This window comes from Glycine soja, chromosome 1 (assembly GCF_004193775.1).
Source record: "Glycine soja cultivar W05 chromosome 1, ASM419377v2, whole genome shotgun sequence".
Classification (NCBI taxonomy): Eukaryota; Viridiplantae; Streptophyta; class Magnoliopsida; order Fabales; family Fabaceae; genus Glycine; species Glycine soja.
The window spans coordinates 29,100,889-29,108,125 of NC_041002.1; the positions used below are offsets into that span (position 1 = coordinate 29,100,889).

The following is a 7,237-nucleotide window of genomic DNA, read 5'->3' on the forward strand; positions in this document are numbered from 1 at the left end:
TACTTTAATTTAATTCGATCCACAATTGGGCTAATGTACAGTTAGAATTATTATTGAGTTGGTTAATTAATGATTATGAATTATTTATTGCCCGAATGTGAAATAATATTTCAGTATTTAGAGTAAATTATAACCACTCTTTCTAAGAGAAGCGAGAAAGAAGTGAGTATTATACCGTCTTTTTCTCTTTTATATATATATATATATATATATATATATATATATATATATATATATATATATATATATATTAGTCCATTTAATTTAATACCAATAAAGTAAATTACACTCTAAGTATTACATTACTCTCTTATCTTATATTAAAATATACAATTTAATCTATTTAAATTGATAATGCAAAAAATATTCTTTAAATGATTTTAAAACATTTTTTTCAATTAAACTATATACTAAAATATTTTTAATATACGAAGTTACCCTTCATTTATTCAATTTCCTAACATTGTTTTTTGCCTATGCATCAATGTTGCTTCTCTTCGTAAGTAGTATATAAATAAAGGGCCATGAAGAAGGTTTTAATGGTGAAATAATTTATAATTGAAAATCTACTACAAAAATCAAATAATTTAGTAACATATATTTTTGTATAAAATGAAAAATATATTAACAAATAAATTTATAGACAAAAAATATTCACTATTAATTATTATATTTTGTATGGAAAATATAAAATAGGTGAAACGTGTGTGATGCATTATCATATATTAAAGGAGAAAATTGTATATTTAAAAATAATTAAAGAGAAAAGTATAATATTGAAATCATAGTTAGACGATTCATCCTTACCCATGATTTTGATGATTAAAAATGTGTAAATTACACTACTATAAAATAGGTCATTAACATTAGTTCTAGGAGTCATTCAACATCGGTTTTGAATTAATGTTGAAATGACCATTGTTAAGATTAAGTCATTTTTTACATCGGTTATAAAACAGATGTTGAAAATCATAATCTACATTGGTTTTTTCCAAAACTGATGTGGTATAGCACAATGCAACATCGATTTGAACATAATTGATGTTGTTTTTGCAAAAAAAATAAATATATTTTGTCTATTTGTTAAATGAAACCAAACCTACAAATTAAAGCCAAAATTAGTCTAGGCTGTATTAATGGTATATATATATATATATATATATATACATATATATATATATATATATATATATATATATATATATATATATATATTCAAATTATCATCGAATAAATACTATTAAATATAGAAACAATTAAAGTGCAAACATTAAATATACTAAACATAAGTTTAAAAAATACATCAAACAATGATCTCAATACATAAATATCATCTATAAGATATGCCAAACATAAGTCTAACAATTCTAAAAGTCCTTAAACACTCAATGTTTCATTTGTAACTCTTAAATATTTTGCCCACTCAATGTGAATTATCTTTATTCTCTCTAGTTCCAATGCTCTTGGATCAATAAAATTCTGCATCATATAATAAAATATAACTTAATAAGTATAAATAATAACAACTATAATAAATGAAATCTGTTATGAAGTAAATAATTATCATTTCCCAATTATCTTTGAAACCTCCTAGAGTTATGGTTGACATCCAATGCATGGCATAATAGCTACACTCGGTTATTCCTTTTTGCTTATTACACTAAATTCAATAAGAAATTCAATTTTATCCCAAAATTAATGTACAAAGTGATAAAATATCATTTGAAGAGATCAAACATTATTTAAATTACTTACTTTAACTGAATTTCATTTAGCATTTACCTTGGATTTACTTTTGTATTTATCATTGAATCCCTTCAAAGTACTTGTTAAGAGAAACATGCATGTATATTGTACGATTAAAATATTTATCTATAGTTTAAGGATAAAATAAATGTGTTACAACACTACAAGAAAAATCATTATTATCGATGGAATTGTCTGAATTACCGATGAAATTTACCCACAGACAAGTTTTCTGTCGGAAAGTAAAAATTACTAACGAATTTTTACTCACTGATTTAATTATGTCAGAGATTTAAATATTACCAATGGATATTTTCAACAGAATCCGTTTCTATCGAAAATTTAAATTATACCCAAAATTATAAGATTGCAACCCGAACGAGGGACCCAAACTTCCTTTGGCGATTTTTGAAGGTCTTCTGCGTCGTTGCCACTGTCGCACGAGAGAGTTTCCTCTATTATATGCCCAACAACACCACACGAGAGAGTTGCCTCCTGTTCTATGCTGTCGTTGTACAAGAGTGCTCTATCCTCCATTCAAGTTTCACTCCAATTCCCCTTCTTTGTTCATATGGTTTTTGATAGAGTTGTTTGGCCAGTTGTTATTCATTGAGCCCTTATTTGCTTGATTTACCTTTCACCAAATCAAAAACCACATGTGTATCTAATACATTAATTAGTGAAGTTGTTGTGTGTGTTTCTCCATGGAAGCTAGCAAACACATCATATGTCCTTATTACATGAGATGAAGAAGAGCTACACTGAATGATGAGATTAGAAGCCATTAGAACCATTGTGAAGGTTGAAAGCAAAGATAAGTTTGTCTGGATACAACAAACAAATTGTAGGCAAAGATGAAATATAAATTGACCCAAGTGTTGTGGGTCTTGGCACTTTAATTTTTCACTCTCCTTTCTACTCTATTGAAAGTTCGATCAATAGCTCCATCAATTTGACAAAAGTAAGCTAGAATTCTCTGTAGCACTATAATTTTCAAGTAACATAGTTTGTGTACACAATGGGTTTAGGGTGAGATGGTCCAATGATTTGTATTAACGATCCATGCTTTAAGAAGAATCCAACTTTCCATCTTTTGCTCCTCATCATCTTAGTAACTTGATGATGTGTCATTATTTTCTCCTATTTCTTAACTTTTTTTGTCACCAATTTAATTACTGATATACTCTAATTGTTAAATTTATTATTCAGTTTTATCAATTGGGCCCACTTGACTAATTTGATGTTTTTAATTCAATTTCAGGATTCGGCCGAGCCAGATTGGACTTGAAGAGAGAAGACAATTTTATTAGATTTCGTCTAATTTCATTTTATTGCGTTCAGTTTTTATTTAGTATTTTTATTTCGTTTTAGGCCAAAATAATGTAATCAGACCCAGTGACTTTGAGTGACCCTTATAAATAGCAGCCATGGGATTTGTGTAAAGGGGATTCTGTTATTCTATTATTCAGGAGTTTTAGAGTTTTATGTTTTGAGCTTTGTATTACTGTTCACGTGAATGCATTTTTCCATTTTCTGCTTCTAATTGCAATTTCGTTTCTGTTCCTTTTTCTGCCTTTAGCTTCATTTTCGTTTCTGCCTTTAGCTTCATTTATGTTCTGCTTCTAGTTTCATTTATGTTTTCTGCATTTGTTGAACTTATGGAAGGCTAAATTTCTAGTGTTGTTTCCCTCTGAGGATGAAGCGTAGCTCTCTTTGAGGTTCTGCTTTTTAATGTTGCTCTCCTATTGGTTTTCCCTTCACCAATTAACCCACATGCGTTTTGTTAATCTGTGCACGCTTCGTGTTCGATTAATTGCCTCTGTGCTTAAATTACGTTCGTGATTAATGAACAAGGGGATAATTGGTGTATTTGTTGCTTAATCACTTAATGACAACCCTAAATTGATTTTCGCTTAGTAAATTAAATTAGGGTTGGATTAAGTGGTTAACTGGCAGGGGTGAAATCCTTATAACCTTGGATTAGAGAATGGCTTCTGAATCAGAGGAAACAACACGTTTTTAATACTATTAATTTCGTATTCCAATCTGCTTGTTCTTAAATTCACAAACAAACACCCCCAATTGTTACTGTTATAACGAAGCATATTATGAACATTTGGTCAGTCATTGCTCGTTGGGAAACGACCTATGATCATTTCCTAGTTACTGCATTTTAATGTTTATTTGATTCGGGTATGGCCTCGATCAAATTTGGCTGAATTTTTGGCTAAATTTTGGTGTGGTAGGTTCTTTTGACTCATATTTTGTGTGAAAAATACCAGGAACACTTGTTGTGGTTAGATTTGAGAGATTCAAAAAAATTTGAGAACTTGTATTTAGCAAAACTTCAAACGGCCATAACTTTCACTCCGGGTATCAGAATGACTATTATTATATATGTATTTGGGGTAGAAAAAAATTTCCCATACCATGGCAGCCGGCCTTCAGCCGGCTTAAGTCTCTAACTAGCCCAAATCGCCTGTTTACTAGTTTTTTATTTTTTTTATTTTTAAAGTTTTATTGTTTTATTTTTCTAAACTTTCCTTAGATAGTTTCCATAGTTAGACTTTGAATTTTTGTCTGAAAATTTTTGTCCTGTCTTTTAATGATTTTAGGGTGTTCCTCACAAAATTTCAAGTCATTTGGATATCATTTGAGGGTAGCTGTAGTTCAAACCTACACTGTTACTTGCATGAGAAGGCAACTAGTTGTGCATGGTGAATGTAGTGTATGACTAGAGGCAATCCATCTGACTTACAACCCTTTGATCCTGAAATAGATAGAACATTTCATAGATTAGTTAGGCATAGTGTGCATCCTACTCTCCCTGAACATTTTGTGCCTTTTGAACATCCTGAGCATTCTGTTACTGGTGAGTCTGTGCATTCAGTGGTTGGTGATTTTGAGCATTCTGATTTTGAACATTCTGAAAATATGGCTCAACCTCCACCTTGTGAGAGGACTCTAAGAGAAATGGCTACACCTAATTTCACTTATGAAAGCTTGTACATTAAATACCCTGATGAGGATGTCCCATATGTTCTTAAAACTGGACTGATCCACTTGTTGCCCAAGTTTCATGGTCTTGCAGGTGAAGACCCTCATAAACATCTGAAAGAATTCCATATTGTCTGCTCCTCCATGAAACCTCCAGATGTCCAAGAAGATCACATCTTTTCGAAGGCCTTTCCTCATTCTTTAGCGGGAGTGGCAAAGGACTGGCAATATTACCTTGCTCCAAGGTCCATCACAAGCTGGGATGACCTCAAGAGAGTATTCTTAGAAAAAAATTTCCCTGCTTCCAGGACCACGACCATCAGAAAGGATATTTCAGGCATTAGGCAACTCAGTGGAGAGAGCCTATATGAATACTGGGAGAGATTTAAAAAACTATGTGCCAGTTGCCCTCACCATTAGATTTATGAGCAGCTTCTTCTCCAATATTTTTATGAAGGACTCAGTAACATGGAGAGAAGTATGATTGATGCTGCCAGTGGTGGAGCCCTTGGAGACATCACCCCTGCTGAAGCCAGGAATTTAATTGAGAAGATGGCTTCCAACTCCCAGCAATTTAGTGCCAGAAATGATGCTATTGTCATTATAGGAGTGCATGAAGTAACCACGAATTCATCTTCATCAGCTGAAACTAAGATTTGAAGGTAAACTAGATGCCTTGGTTAACCTGGTAACCCAGTTGGCCTTGAATCAAAAATCTGTACATGTCGCAAGACTTTGTGGTTTATGCTCCTCTGCTGACCACCATACAGACCTTTGCCCTTTTGTGCAGCAATCTGGAGCAATTGAACAGCCTAAAGCTTATGCTGCAAACATCTACAATAGACCTCCTCAACCTCAGCAGCAAAATCAACCACAACAGAACAATTATGACCTCTCCAACGACAAGTACAATCCCGGGTGGAGGAATCATCCCAACCTTAGATGGTTGAGTCCTTCACAACAGCAGCAACAACAATAGCCTTATTTTCATAATGCTGCTGGCCCAAGCAGACCAGATGTTCCTCCACCAATCCAGCTACAACAACAACAACAGAAGCAGCAACAGCCCCAGAAACAACAAATAGTTGAGGCTCCTCCGGAACCTTCCCTTGAAGAACTTGTGAGGCAAATGACTATGCAAAACATGCAGTTTCAACAAGAGACCAGAGCCTCCATTCAAAGCTTAACTAATCAGATGGGACAATTGGCTACACAGTTAAATCAACAACAGTCCTAGAATTCTGATAGATTACCTTCTCAATCTGTCCAGAATCCCAAAAATGTGAGTGGCATTACATTGAGGTCGGGAAAGCAGTATCAAGGACCTCAACTAGTAGCATCTTCCTCATCTGCAAATGAACCTGCCCAACTTCACTCTACTCCAGAAAAAGAGGATGACAAAAATTTAAAAAGTAAGTTGCCTATCAATTTCTATGCAGGTGAATCTTCCACTGGTAATTCTGACTTACAAAAGCAGCATATCCCTCTTCCATTCCCTCCAAGAGCAATTTCCAACAAAAAAATGAAGAGGTAGAGAAGGAGATCTTGGAAACATTTAGAAGAGTAGAGGTAAACATACCTCTGTTGGATGCAATAAAGCAAATTCCAAGATATGCTAAATTCTTGAAACAGTTGTGCACTCATAAGCAGAAGCTTAAAGGAAGTGAGAGAATTAGCAAGGGCAGAAATGTCTCCGCATTGATTGGTAAATTTGTTGCCCAAATCCCTGAAAAATGGAAGGATCCAGGTACATTCTGCATACCTTGTATTATAGGGAACAGTAAGTTTGACAATGCCATGCTAGATTTAGGAGCTTCTGTTAGTGTTATGCCTCTGTCTATTTTTAATTCTCTATCTCTTGGTCCTTTGCAGTCAACTGATGTGGTGATTCATTTAGCTAATAGAAGTGTTGCCTATCCTGCCGGTTTCATAGAGGATGTCTTAGTTAGAGTTGGTGAACTGATTTTCCCTGTTGATTTTTATATTTTGAATATGGAGGAGGGATTTTCTCAAGGATCAACTCCTATCATTCTAAGCAAACCTTTTATGAAAACTGCTAGAACTAAGATGGATGTATATGCAAGCACACTATCTATGGAGTTTGGTGATATAACTGTTCATTTTAATATTCTCGATGCTATGAAACACCCATCTGAATTTGTATTTCATCATATGTCTGAATTTCATGCTGAGAGTGAATCTGAATTTGATATTGATTTTATGTCTAGTGATATTTTACCTCTTGAGATTGATTTTCTAGAGTCAGATAGAACTAACCATGCTTCAGGAAGTTCATATACTGTAGAAGCAAGTTTCACTGTTTCATGATGATGAATCAAGATTGATTCATGATGATGAATCAAGATTGATTCAAGGTGTTTTGATGATAACAAAGATGATGACAAAAAGCCCAAGAGAATGTTTTCAAGAATCAAGAATCAAGAATAATCAAGATCAAGATTCAAGACTCAAGATTCAAGAATCAAGAAAAGAC

General features: G+C 33.3%; 1 non-coding gene across 1 annotated transcript; it reads right to left on the bottom strand.

Annotated features, from left to right (window-relative positions):
• Positions 1 to 5,058: 5,058 nt before the first annotated feature.
• LOC114368922 lies at positions 5,059 to 5,165 on the bottom strand. The gene has a single exon (XR_003657449.1). It is a non-coding gene; the product is annotated as a small nucleolar RNA R71 (small nucleolar RNA).
• Positions 5,166 to 7,237: the final 2,072 nt, after the last annotated feature.